Source organism: Panthera uncia, chromosome D4, assembly GCF_023721935.1.
Source record: "Panthera uncia isolate 11264 chromosome D4, Puncia_PCG_1.0, whole genome shotgun sequence".
Lineage (NCBI taxonomy): Eukaryota > Metazoa > Chordata > Mammalia > Carnivora > Felidae > Panthera > Panthera uncia.
Genome location: NC_064807.1, coordinates 31937989 through 31953302, shown reverse-complemented (window position 1 = coordinate 31953302; position 15314 = coordinate 31937989). Strand labels below are relative to the sequence as shown.

At 40.8% G+C, this 15314-nt stretch overlaps 1 protein-coding gene across 14 annotated transcripts in view; it reads right to left on the bottom strand.

Moving 5' to 3' along the window:
• The window catches only part of KDM4C (lysine demethylase 4C), a 432339-nt gene that overhangs the window by 14252 nt on the left and 402773 nt on the right, over positions 1 to 15314 (bottom strand). The window lies entirely within an intron of this gene.

Genomic DNA, 15314 nt, shown 5'->3' with positions numbered 1-15314 from the left:
ACTTTGACTAATGCATTTTCTTCAGTTGCTGTCTGGACCCTCAGAAGCAGTCTGGCTTCACCTGACATAAATAGCTGTTCACCATTTGCTGTACTGCCTCCAGGGACGTGTAAACCCCCCTAAAGCCTGCCAGGGCCCCGTCCACAGAGACACTGGTGTCTGGAGCTGCCAGTAAGCCTGTGGCTAGAACACTAAATAGATGATGTGAGAATTAAAGACAGAAATCATAATCACAGTCAAGAGCGGGCTTCTGGCTATGATTAAAGGGCTCTGATAAAAGGACTGGGATGGGTCACCAACCCAGGCAAGAGCATGGTGTCATATCACACTCCTGCCATAGTCGGGGCTGACTCCTGCACTTGCTCCACCAACTACAGAGACGAGACGAGCCGCCAGTCTGATTACCTGAATTCTGAAATCACTGTGTTCTTGGAACTTTTACTGGGGCCTATTGAAGGGACCTCTGCAAGTGGCTGTCCTTGAATGATGCCCATTTTGCCATCCTCCCCCCCAGACCCAACCCCACCTCTGCTCCTAACATGTAGAAACCACAGAGCAGGCAACCCCGTCTATCAGTTCAGCTGTAGTACATGAAGACAGGGTACTTGAACTCCCAGTAGTTAATTGCCATATAGTCTGGAGCCTCTGGCAGTCCCCCTTGAGGACAACGCTTAAGTCACCAGGAGCAAACTGATACCCGCAGCTGCTGGCATTTTGAGGGATAATCACCTGCTCATTAATGGACTCTGGCAGGGATTAACAGACTGACTGATAGCCATGTACTAATTGTACTAGCTATCTATCATTTGGTTGGCTGCCCGGCATCTGAACCCCTATCTCCCTTGCAGGGTCTCAGTGGGAGAAAGAGCTAGCCTGCCATTATAGACACGGGAAAATGCCAGATACTCCCTTACCCAGCCTCCCTGGCAGCAGACATGCACAGGGGCCTGGCCAATTGGCTGTACCTGCTCAGGATGTAGAATCTGTGATCAGAGATGCAGGGAAGCAGCAGAGGAGAGAACAATCTCAGAAGGCAGCAGTGGCAGCCATAACAGCAGCACCCACGCACCAAAAAGGCACAGCAGGGGGCCAGGCTGACCACACACGTGGAAGTGGCTGTGTCCAGGTCCATGGCCTGGTCCTGTCCATGCTCCAACTGAGCAGCCTCCTTTGTTTTCACCTATTCTCTGACCTTGTCCTTTTGCATTCCTGGAGATTCTGTGGGCTTCCTAATAACTTCCCACTATATTCGTTTATTGCTTAAATTAGTTACAGTCACTTTTTGTTGCTTACAACTGACAACCCTGAATGGTAAGTAACTGCTGGTTTAGGTGATGGCAGATCCTTCCTCTCACAAACTAGAAAAGACACCTTTCATTTAATGGTGGAATATAAAACTGGGGAGCTTCCTAGACCACCCAATCCTCATTCAAATAATTCGAGGAAAGCCATCTTTCAAAAAAGAAAGGAACATATTCACAGCACCACTTACCTAATCACAAGGCTTGGCCCTAGATCATTTGTGACTGTCCCCGGACTTTTCATAAATACCACAATCTGAAGAGGTACTCTCTTTAAGGATATCCACAAGAATGCAACCCAGGCCATAAAGGTAAGTCTCCAAGTATCCTAATCAATGGTAGGCTCTCAAGTGGACTCTTTTGAAGGGAATGCATCATATTTGGATGGATTAAATTCTGGACTATTTGTTAAATAGAAGTCATATTTCATATCACCCTTCATGTAGAGATAACAAATATAGAAAATACTTTAATACTATTTTTCTTAATAATTCTTTGTTCTGAGTATCTACTATAATTTCATTAGGGGAAATTACAGATTTTTTTTGAAAAGATATAAAAAACAAAAACAACCCAGATTTCCATCACCCAGAAGTAAATGCTGTTACCACCTGTTAGGATGGCTAAAATCAAAAACACAAGAAACAAGTGTTGGCAAGGAAATGGAGAAAAAGGAATCTTCATGCACTGTGGTGGGAATGTAAACTAGTGCAACACTCTGGAAAACAGTATAGCGCTTCCTCAAAAAGTTAAAAATAGAACTACCATATGACCTAGTAATTGCACTACTGAGTATCTACCCAAAGAAAGTGTAAACATTAATTTGAAAGGGTTACATGCACCCTGATGTTTATAGCAGCATTATTTACAAAAGCCAAATTATGGACCCAGCCCAAGTGTCCATCAACTAATGAATGGATAAAGATATGGAATATACATACAATGGAATATTGTACAAAAGAACGAATACAAAAGAACGAATCTTGCCATTTGAGATGACTTGGATGGATCTAGAGAGTATAATGCTAAGCAAAATAAGCCAGAGAAAGACAAATACCATATGATCTCATTCATATGTGGAATTTAAGAAACAAAACAAATGAACAAAGGATAAAAAGACAAACCAGAAAACAGACTCTTAACTACAGAGAACAAACTGATGGGTTACCAGAGGGGAGGTGGGTGGGGAGTGGGTGAAATAAGGGGACTAAGAATACCCTTATCATGATGAAATGAAAAATGTATAGGATTTAATCTCTATATTGTATACCTGAAATGGATATAACTGTATGCTAACTATACTGGAATTAAGATTTTAAAAAAATTAAATGCTGTTACCATTTGGATTAATCTCTATGCTTCTCTGATTTTTACAAAGTAGGACCTCCTATATATACATAATTATTTTTCATAACTACAAACTTTATTTTCTTTCACATGGAGCACAACTGAGCTCTCTAAAGAGGCAGACAAAGCCGCCTTTTGTGAAGAGCTCAGTGTTGCAGTCCATGCCATGTTTTTTCAATCATTCCACACCATTTGGAGGGAAGAGGTCTTTCTTTTTACTGTGGTAAAATAGACATAACATAAAATTACTATTTTAATCATTTTTCAGTACACATTTCAGTGGACTTCACAGTGTAGTACAACCATCACCACCATCCTCTCCAGAAATGTTTCATCATCCCAAACTGAAACTCTACATCCACTAAACACTAACTCCCCACTCCCCTCTCCTCCCAGCCCCAGGTAACCTCCATTCTACTTTCTGTCTCTATGAACTTGATTATTTCTAAGCACCTCATTATAGGGGAAATCATATAATATTTGTCCATTTGTGTACATATATAATTTTGTGCCTTGCTATTTATCCCCTATAACTACATTATAAGCATCTTCTTAGTTATGAATTATCCTTTAAAAACTCCATTTTACTGGCTGAATACATGCAACACTATGGCTATTCCTCAATTAATTTAACCACTTTCCCACTGTAATATTTCCCACTGTATATTTGTCTTCATGAATCTTTGTCCAAATTACTGACTATATTCTTAAAGTCTTGCAATAGGAATACGTTGGTAAAAAGTCATATAAACTATTAATAAAGTTGCTTTCATTAAGCTTTGAAAAATTCAACATCAGACTCATTTCTCTCATTCAGTAAATCTTAACCACCACAGAAAATTCTGATTCAGTCAATCTAAGGTAGGGTCCAAGCTAAATGTTCTCCCAAACAATATGATGGTTGGCCAGATTGATAATCACTGTTCAAGATTATCTCCGGAATACACTTCTACGTATAAAGAAAAAACTAATTCCAAGCTGCTTCCTCTGAGTGTAACTTTTCTACAGTGAGAGACATCTAACATACTTGAAAGAAAACTTGGAATGTCCTCACACTGAGGAACTTATCTGTGCTCTGTCCTAGTTATGTAACACTGTCATTGCAGCCTGTAGGATAATGGTTTCAGGCCAACCTGCTTCCACACTGACACTCATTATTTAGGGAAAACTGCAAGTTTGATGTCCAGCTTTCCTTTTTAATAGTTTTTTTTTTCTTTTGTAAGGGAAACACACACACAAACACCCTTTCTCTACCCCCAAGATGTTCTGTTTGTCTCTGTTAAGCTGGGGCAATGCCTCGTTATTCCCTCAACCAGCTAGATTCTTTCCCAGCAGTCACACTTTGCCAATGCCCTGACACTTAACCACACCCGTCTTATAAAACATAGCGTCTTCTCTGCAGGGAACACAACACTGACACTTATTTGCTGAATTCCTGAGGGCCAAGTTTAGCATACACTTTCCCTTTAGCTATAAGCCAAGAGTGGATACCATGCCTGGTAAAAATACTGATGTGACAGAGATGGAGGTTGTTTTATTTTTCTGAATGTTACCACAGCATTAAACCTCAGAAAATATTTTTCTTTTTTAAAAAATGTTTATTTTTGAAAGAAGGAGAGAGAGAGAGAGAGAGAGAGAGAGAGAGAGAGAGGAGAGACAGGGAGGCAGTGGGGGAGGGCAGGAGAGACTTGGGGACAGAGGATCCGAAGTGGGCTCTGCACTGACAGCAAAGAGCCTGAGGCAGGGCTCAAACTCACAAACCATGAGATCATGACCTGAGCCAAAGTCGGATGCTTAACCAACTAATCCACCCAGGTACCCCCAGACAATATATTTCTAAAAGAAATCACATCTTTATGTTATTAGAAATAGGTGAGATTCTGGCAAGCAAAAGCTTTAAAAGGCACAGAAAACACAAAGTTGGGCAGTCTCTTTAGAAATTATCTTCCAGTTCTTTTAAGTGAAGACAGTATAAGAAAAGTCATTAACTAGAACCAGGGGTGACACTGGGGAGCTCATCTAATAGCAAGGGCATGTGAGAGAGGGATATGGAGACAGCTAAGGGAGGTGGCTATGAAGTGCCAACAATGGGTCCTCTGCATTCTTGGGACTGGAGAGGATTAATGGCACTGAAAGGCTCATTCACTCACTAGCTACACATCTTTGAGAGAGACCACCTGCCTTCCCAGCCTTTTCTCCCTCCCTCTAGCATATTATAAGTGTCTCCTCTGTGCCTAATCCTGAACTCAGCACTGGGAAAAGAGAGACAGAAAGAGTCCTTTTGAAGTCATTTCCCCAAGGAATTCAAGTCCAGTTGGGGACTTAAATGTTTAGATGAGTATCTGCAATACAAGGTACCATATGTGATTGAAGTGAGTGGCAAGGAGGTGGGAACACTGTGTCCATGACTCACCCTCCCATGACACCAACTGTGTCAAGGACTTTCAGCTAGAGATTAACCAAAATTCCTTCCTATCTTCCCCTCAGAGTTAAACCACCCTCCACATGAACTGACTTAATTAAAACCCCCATTCAGGACTCTCCTGCACTCACCTGGCTAGGTGTATGTGAATGCTTTCGAAACTATGGTGAGAGCAGCAATGCAGTCCTTAAAGACAGATGTTAGAGGGAGAAGTGAGCTGGCAGCTCTAGCAGAGCTTTGTGGGGATCCACTGTTGGAGGCTCTGGCATTAGCAGTTTGATTTTATTGGGGCTCCTATAGTTGGCCAGGCTATCCCACTGACTATGTTGAGTGGTGTGGCCAAGTCAGGAGGACAAAGGTGTTGCCCTGACCCCTCTCTCTACTTCTCAAGAGTGTTCTAAAATGATGTCACCAATGATTGCAAGGCCAATGCCCCATAACTCCAGGAACCCAAACAGAAAATCTTCTAAAAGCCCCAGAAATGCAAACCACTTGAAAAGGGAATTTGTATATTTAAAGCTCTCTGGTACTTCTTCTTAGATCTCCTTTTCAATAACCTCTCCTTTTATAAAGGTTTGGAGTATGTGTCATTTCCAAGTGTTACTGGGAATCTCATGCTTAGGCACCTCTGACCAATGAGCTGACTGAAAACAACTGGCTGCTACCACCAAAAATAACCAGAAATAGTCACACTACTACTTGAGTGTTTATTATGTGCTGGGCACCACACTGACTGCTTTATATTATATTTCAATAATTCTAACAATAATCCTAGTATTTATTATTATCTCCAGTTTAGGGTTAAGGTAACTGGTGTCAACTTCCTTGCCCAGGTTTGCATGGCTGTCTGCTACACATCAAGTTCCTCCCACCTCAGACAGAGCTGCATCTTCCTCCTGTTTTTCCTGCAGACACCAATGCATCAGCACCCCAGGACTGTAACTCTTCATACTCAAATAAGGAAAAAACATTGCCATCTATAGGACAGATCTTTCCCCCTTTATATAGTTGTTGGCAGAGGCTAAAATGCATGAGGGGAACAAATATTTTACTATGTCAATAAAAATGTATGTTGTAAAAGAGAGAAAGACAGCCTTGAGGTGAATTTCTCTATCATGATTTCTAAAAATAACTGTCAGTTCCAAAAGCTGGAAAAAGATGAGGAAAGGAAAGATAAGGGTAAGCATTATGAGAAGAGAAGGCTCTCCTGTGCTCATGCGCCACAACAGGAGCTCTGTGATCAGAAGAGGAGTGCCAGGCCCACGCCAGCCTCTGTGGATTCTCGATCTGCTCCACAGTGTACATTCCACTTCCCAGAGCAGCTGCACTGAAGCGGCACAGGGTGCAGCTTCCAAGGTCTGGGGTCACACCGCCTGGGGTCAAAGAAGAGCTGTGACTGGACACAAGCTACTTTATCTCCTTACACACTGGTGTCCTCATCAGTCAAATGCATATAATAACACAACCTTAAAGGATTGGTGAGTGAATTGGGGCTAAAATATATTTAGAAGGAGAGGAAAAGAGAAAGAAACGCACAGCACAGTGACTGGCAGCTGGTGAGTTTGAAGTGAACTGTGACTGGATTTAATTCATATCAACAGGGAACATCTGGAGGATGATAGCAAGGGGACAGAAAACCTTGGGAGCAGATGATCCTTGAGGTTTAAAACTGTGAAGATGCACTGAGAAGCCAAGAAGCTACTAAAAAGGTTATCAGACAAGGGTATCCTGGTTGAAATCCAAAACAACCCAGCAGGGTCGATAAGCAGGTGTCATCTCCTACCTAGGTAGAGAAGCACAATCATGTGCCCCAGTCACACGGCCAAAAAGTGGATGAGTGGGGTAGTCATTCATTCAACACCCACATTTCAAGCATTTCTCGTGTTCTCAGAACACTGGGGTTACTAGTGAGAAAAACAGATGTGGCTTTCTACTTCATGCAACTCTTTAGTGGAAAACACAGACATTAAAATAAAGAATAAAAATAAAAACGTTAAGTGTAGGAACTCCTGCATCATAGAATTACAGTGCAAAGTATTTTACCAGAAAGATTATTAGCACACTATGTGGTTATTATATTCCAGAGAGCTTCAAGATGCCTCAAGAGATGGAAGAACTAAAATGAAATTTTGACCCAAGAATCTGAAAGAGTCCAGATAGAGAAAACCCAGAGAAAATAAATCATGAAATAAGGAGGTCTGTGAATGGTTCAGATTTAAAAAGAAAAAATAACTTTTTTATTATAAAAATAAAACATGCTCATATGGAAACTATAAGAAGGTGATAAAGTTGAAATCATAATCACCTATGATTACATTCTCTAGAGATAACATTTCAACGCATTTCCTTTGAGGATTTTCCCTTCACACATTTATATTTTTATATATGATTGGGATCATACTGTACATACTGATTTTTCCATTTATTAAACATCCTTTAAAATATTATTTTTAATAGCTACATAAATAATTCACTTAGTGTTCCTCCCAGGTGCACTGGTAAGTGTTCAATGCCTAGGTCTAAAGAACAAGGAGATGTAATGTTTACATGGTCAGACTGGGTTTAGGCACAGTGTTCTCACATCTGAGAGCAACATTTGGAGTGGGGTACTGTCCAAAAAATTTCATCCTGAGGGGAGTCCTGGAGCAAGAGCACTCTTAAAACCACTTTCTTATGAGATCATTCATTGCTCCCCACAACAAATATGTATTTTTTAATTTTTTTTTATGTTTATTCATTTTTGAAAGACAGAGAGAGAGAGAGCACAAGCCAGGGTGGGATGGAGAGAGACAGGGACACAGAATCCGAAGCAGGCTCCAGGCTCTGAGCTGTCAGCACAGAGCTCGACGCGGAGCTTGAACTCACGAACGGTGAGATCATGACCTGAGCCGAAGCCGGACGCTCAACCAACTGAGCCACCCAGGGTCCCCCCAACAAATATGTATTAAGCGATGAGGCAGGAGGACTGTTTTGTTTGGATTTGAGAAGACTCGGGAGGAACCTGAGAGTCCTCCACAAACACATGAAGAGCTGTGAGTAAAGAGAGAATGGGCTTGTTCATTTTTGCCCCGGGAGTCAACTGAGACTGGCTCTTGGGGTGCTATTTAGGCTCCATGCAAAGAAGTTAGTGGTTTCTAATTATTACAGCAACAAATTGGTAGTGAGCTCCCTGTCACTTGTAGTGTTCAACAATGGACCTGAGGTCACTCACCAGGGCTATGATACAGGAGACTTCCTGCAAGGCGTGAGAGTTTGAGGGAGTCACAGAGGAGGGTCAGAGGAGGCTGTGAGTGGTTCAAAGGCTATGGTGGGAGGAGGCTGCACACTTACCCCTTAGCCTGTCTTATTTATGCAGAAGCCCTGAACTGTGCCAGTGGTTATCAGAGCTTTTAGACAAGAGACTCCCTGGCTAAGATTCTCTCATTGAGGGGCCTGGCCAAGCCTCACTGATGTTACAGTGGATTAGGACTATGGTTCCTAAATTTCTAACACTCTTGTCAAGTGCTGTTCCTCTCTCACTGAAGTGTTGAGAATGGAATATGCAACGAATGGAAAGAAGAATCCAGCACAAATGGACAGTTATCTTCTCCCTTAATCTAATTTCAGTCACTCTGTGGCTATGCTCCTTCAGCTCTTTATAACGTCAGCTTCCTCCATGGCCAAAGAAAGGGGTATCCTCCTGCATCAACACCCCAAGGAAACCTATTCCCTCAGCACAACCTCATTCTCTGGAGGGCACATAAAAAGGTCTATTTTAACTTAACCAACTGGGTAACTCTCAAGTGGGTGAAGCAAAAACATAGAAATGATGAAAGAGACAGCTGTGTGGCCTCAGCCTACTGCTGTGGAAAAGGCTTTTTTTACAAAGCTTTTGTGGTAACATGAACAACTGCATAAAGATATCATGGTGTGTAAAAATATGCCAAGGATTAATTACTCCTGGGCTAAGACCTAAGAATAGCTTGGTCCTTCCTCCAGGCTCCAAATGATACTGCAGTATACAAATTGCCCATCATGGTGCAGTGTGTGCCGTGTGCCCAAATCAACAGTCACTTCCCAGCCCTCAGCCTGGCCCAAGCTGGCCCGGATGTAGTCCTTCACACCTACAATACAGGTGGTCATCAAGGCCTGGAATCACGAAAGGGAGATGTGTGTGCAGAAGAGTGGACAGCTAGGCCAGGGGAACATTCCAATGCTTATAATCAGAAATGATTAAGGATAATCCATTTGCTTTCTTTCAGAAGAGGCCTAAGAGATCCCCGGTGGCCAATGTCCCCATTTTAAAGAGAAGGGAGAAGGATTGAACAGTGAAATGACTTGCATAGAGTCACAGCTCACTAAGAGATGGCTATCATTTAATTTAATTTTGCATTTCACAGCCCAGCAGTGCAAGATTTGGAGTAAATGAGTAACATCTGGAAAGGATTCCACAGAGGGGTTTAAACAGGAAGGGGTGAAGACAAATGAAAGGATTTCTGAGAATATGATTTGTCAAAAAATGTCAGCCCGTATTATATTAAAATTCAGAAGCAGAGAAGTCCTGAAGCATATGTATGTACAAATGAAGTAATCCAGAATTTCCTCAAAGTTGCAAATGTGCCTGAGGATAACAATAAAATGTGAGCAACCCCATTTTATAAATATTTCCTATGTAAGCCACTGCTTCTATCTGTTAATTCATATGTCCTTCTTTTCAGATTTAATGCAAATGCATAAACTTAAACAATCATGTTCATAACAGACTGTCTTATGAAGAACAGGACGTGCATAATTACTACCAGCCTATCTCCACAGAGGCTAGTCTGTTCATAAATGGCAGACACATAAATAAGATAGTTGGGGAGAGGATAATGAACCAATCTATTTACTCAACACTATTACCCTTAAAAAGAAGTCAGAAATTTCAGAAACTCCCTAAACGATTTTTTGTGTTGTCAAAAGACTCAAATCAAAATAATCTTAATGTGAAATTAAGGAGAATTTTGCTGTTTTTATGTTCCCAGACAAGAATGAAACTGATATGTAGATAACACAGTATTGTCAGATTTCTCCAAACAAGAGCTTTTAATCCAAAGACTTAAAAATACATTAGCGAAAGGGCAGGGCATTTAGCTTTACTGATTACACTCAAGCCTAGAATGCCTGGTTCAGCATTACACTGGGGATTCTGTTGTGCCCTTTTTCTGATAGTTAACAAACCTTTGAAACAGGAACCTCTTTGTTATTTTCACACTGGTTATTAATCTTTATTTGAAGCCTGATTCTTGCTAACATCTGTCTTGCCTAAAGAACACTGAGTAGTCAGTCAATTAACATTTCAGTTATGATATGGTCTTTTTTTTACTCTCCTCCCTCAAAACACATGAAGTTTTGTTAGCATTCTCCTTACTCTCCTTGAAACATATACTCATAGTTTTCAATTGATGTAGATTTGCAAGTACTGGCAACTGTGAACCAAAATTATGCCACAGGGAGGGGGATTACAAGGTATGTGGGCATCTAAGAGAGAGGTCAGTGGATGTGATACAGGCACCAGAACAGCTGAGCCTGGGTTTTGTAGGTTAAACTAAGAGGGGGTGGGGTAGGTAAAATCCCAGAAATGATACTGTGGAAAAGCAAGTATGGAAGTAGAGGAAGAGAAAAGGAAACAGCTTTTCAGCAAATGGTTTTAACATCCATCACTAACAACCAATTAGCAATAATATTAATAGTAAACAGGATGCGATTTTGAGCTTTTAGCAAGTCAATATCCTGCCAAGTGCACTCAAACAAAAATCTGCATGCACATACACACCCATGAAGCTTGCATATGCATCTTAAAAATCTTGGGAAGATATACAAGCATCAAGTGGGGCAGTACTCAGATGTGGGGTGCTGCAGGGACTTGTACTTTTCTGTATTTCTTGAACTTTTGACAACCATGGGTATGTTATACAAAACACTGTGCATATGTGATTGTTAAATATTGGCTGCTAATTCTTATCACTGTGAATCAAACACATTTTGTCTACCAATGTAAATCACTGAATCTCTCCCTTAAAAGAAAGGTGCATCTTCCAAACAAGGGATGTTCAAGATTCTAGAAGGCCATGCAGTCCACCTCCTTCAGAAAATAAGAGCTCTTCCCAGGGCACACAGCAGATGCATCATCCTTACACTGGTTCATGGTGCGGCAGCGCTGGGGTGATGAGGCACAGCAACTAAAGGCAAAGGGAGGTAAAAGATCCAAGCGGGGGGAGCTCCCAGACAACATGCACAGAAAGCAGGTGAGTGCTCAAGAGAGCTATAGATCAAGGGAATGTAGGGTGAGCTGTACAGTGAGGCCAAAGTCTACATATGTGCAGTTGGGCTAAATTTAAATGTTTGTGTGTCAGGGGTGCCTGGATAGGTCAGTCTGTTAAGCGTCCAACGTTGGCTCAGCTCATGATCTCACAGTTCGTGGGACTGAGGCCTGCACTGGGCTCTGTACTGACAGCTCAGAGCCTGGAGCCTGCTTCAGATTCTGTCTCCCTTTCTCTCTGCCCCTCCCCCACTCATGCTCGCTCTCTTTCAAAACTAAACATTTTTTTTAATTAAAAAAATAAATAAGTAAAGTTAAAAAAAATAAATGTCTGTGGGTCAAGATGGAAGCCCCAGAAAGGGTAAATATGAATCCATTTTGGTGGCTATATTGTCATGTTGAAGAATTACTGAGCAAGCATCCACTGTTCTATCAAATGGGTGAGAGAGAAGTTAATTGTGTGTATGTATGTGTGTGTGTTACAATATGTTCATTCAGAGATGAAAATGGAGTGCCTGACCATGCCATATCTGAAATGTGTGATGTCTGTTCTCAGACTGTAGCATGAGGTCTTTTCACTCAACATCCCTTCAACACTGAGGCAAATAAAAACACAAAAACCCCAAAACCGATGCTTTGTAAACCAGAGGTCTTGGGATGGCCCTAAAAGCAGTAACTACTCTAGATGGGAAAAGCAAGCAAGCAAGAAAGAAACTCCAATATAGCCAAGTCTGATCTCATAATCTTGGCCCTAAAACCTGGGCTACTTCCAACATTCCCTCATTGACAGGTGTGACCTTCCATTTGGCTAAGCAAGCCAGAACCCTGGGGATCACCTTTGACTTCTTTTTCTTCCTCAGCTCCAGTATCAGTTCACCACTGAGTCCTTTTCAGATTCTTCCACTGCTCCTAACTTAGTCCCAGCTACATCGCCTCTCCCCTAATCTACTGAAATGCTCTTCTAACTGGTCTCCCAGCATCTACCATGGCCTACTCTCCAATCTGTCTTCTTCACTCTAGCCAAAGAAAAAACTTCATAACAAATCTCTTCATGTTGAATTCTGCTTAAGACCATCAATGGCTTCTCCCTGCTCTTAGAATAAAGACCCAACCCTATAACATACTCTTCCAAACCTAGCCTACTCTGGCCCTTTCCTCCTCTCTAGCCTCATCATTTACCTCTTTCAGCAACCTGAGCAGGCCATGCTCCTTCCTGCAACAGCTCTTGTGTGTGCTTTGTTTGGGATACTCTCCCTCTGTCCTTTGTCTAGCTAATATACTGATTACTCATCTATATAAGGTATTTTTGGTTACATGCTCTTATAGGATTATATGCCTATCATCCCATGGCTCATCTCAGTTTTAAGTACATTTTTATTAGCATAACTGTTGTAGGTCACTCTTTCCCTCTAGATTGTAAATTAGATGAGAGCAAAAACCATTTCAATTTTATACATCATGTTTCACCCAGTACAATGTTTGGCATGTAATAGGTGCTCACTGTAAACAAATTTTTATGGTAAAGCTACCACTTACTTAAGAGTAAGATATCCCTTGACTAGGGAATCCATAAATCACCATATGCAGGTATCCAGATGCAGTTAATGAAAGTCCTGCCCCTGGGGGAGTTCCTTCTCTACAAGAGGAAGGGCCTCCTGGGGGAGCATCAGCCTTCCACATCCATATAAGCCCCTCATGCCTGGAGAAGAAAAAGGACTTGAGCACCAACACAACGGTTTCCCCATCCTCATTAGACTGCCCCTGGAGGAGACCCACTTGTAAATATATATCAGTTAGATATTTGTCCTTTCAACTTCATACAAAGCAAAATGTAACACAAAACAAAATTCTATAGAAACATAGTAATGACATGGGGCAGAGTTCAGGATAAATAATATAAAAAAATGGTTTTACTAGTATTGAAATAAATTTTATAACTAAATAAGATATTAAATTTAATACACAAATCATTTAAAAATTCTTTGGCCAGGAAGGGAATGAAATACCTAGTAAGAAGTGGAAGCAAAGTTATAAAACCTACTAGTAGCATCCTGGAATAAGGCTTGTTGCATGATGAGATAATTTCCAAAAGATATGTCTTACCTCATTAGGGAATCTCACTTAATGTCAATGGTGCTCATGTTTATGTTCTCTTAATAGCTCTCTTACAGTTCCTATTTCAACAGGGCTTCAGATCCTGGCTGCTTAGGATGCAGCAGCTACAGCCTGACTTGTTTTGTGCTAGTCACTGCTTTTACGGTATAAATCAAGTAAACCACTTTAGAAGATTAAACTTTATCTTTTACTCCCCACCAAAAAGAGGATAGCACATACAAAGGAATCATTAGGTCAGAATATTCTTAATTAAAGGCTAAAAAGGGTAAATATAAGGCATATTGTAAAAACAGTAGCCTATAAATATATTGTTATAACTATACTACTGGAAATATGCATAGTTATAATCCTCCTCCCCTTCTATTGAGTTGTTAGCCATTAATCTACAGAAGGCATTTTTTCAGGCACTGATCACATCAGCATTAATTACTGTTGGAAAACCCTGCTTGGATCTGAAAAACCGGGTATAAAACATTATTTAACACATTGTACTATTATAAAGGAGCAAAACATTTTTTATGTTTAATGATACTGGATAAAATATCTAAACCATAGAAGACCTGGAAGCATAATATCCTCTATCTTATAGAAGCAAGAAATCAGATGGTGCAAGGCTGCTAATCTACAGAAACACGTACAACCAACAAATATTATAGCAGGTCACAGCTTTCAAGTTTTTTACTTACTTCTCAGCAGAGAACATTCTCTGAGGGAAAGAATGGAAACTGAAGGAAAAGCACACTGTAGTCTCTCTTTACATCATTCCTCCTCTCCCTTTACTCACATACTCTAGCTTCAAAATAAAATTTGCTTAGTAAAACAGAAGGCAAGTTTTATTACTGGTTCTCTCTCACCCATGAAAATCAGCTAACCTCTTTCAAATAAGGTATGAAAAGGAAATAATAAAATGAGTGCAGTGTCAGTTCATCAATAAATAGATAGCACTGACTTCTGGATATACTTATCAAACAATAATCTAAGTTCACTCTACTACCAAAATAATTTAAATCCCATGGTCAAATAGGAACATAAACTCTGTTGATTTATGAGCTCAATATCTTCTGGGATATGTCACCAATTTATGTGCTATATCCCAGTGTGTTAGCACCTGGGGTTGGCTAGAGGTGAAAGATAATGTAAAAGGGCTTGTAAACAGGAATCTCCCTGTTGACTGTTTGCCTCAGGAAGCTCTCACTGTTAGCTATATATTTCAGAAATTGTATGCAGAACATCGTTCTTACAACTGTGCTACAGGAAGGGTCAGTTCCAGAAAATTTAAGGCATTTATAAAACATGCATGATCATATCACACTCAGGGTCAGTATAAAGGTTTGACACCAAAATGAAGTTAGAGCAAGGAAAGATTTTAAAGTTTGAAACCTCACATCATAAACAGCTAGTGTGCCATTTTTATTTAAAGAGGAACAGAGGGTCAATAATGAATGGTGACATTCTGATACTGTGACGTGAAGCAACAGTGACAACTGGCCACATAGTCATTAAAAGAAATGAAGAATTTTCATTATGTTTATATTTTCTATTAAACGGAAGTCGATTCAGCCCTCTAAGATTTAGAAACGATGTCACTGATATTCACAGTTTGGAGCTGAATATTCATGAGGAGCCTGTTAAGACCACTAGAGACATTTCCCAATAGTCCTGGCTCTCCAGTAGACACAGGTTAACAGCAGCTGCATTGACACCATGGGTCTCTTAGCCCTCTTTTCACAGCACATGAAATTTACTTCATCTGAACTAGTGGTTTCAAATTTTTTCAGTGTTTGGGGCACCTGGGTGGCGTGTTGGTTAAGTGTCCGATTCTTGGTTTTGGCTCAGGTCATGATCCCAG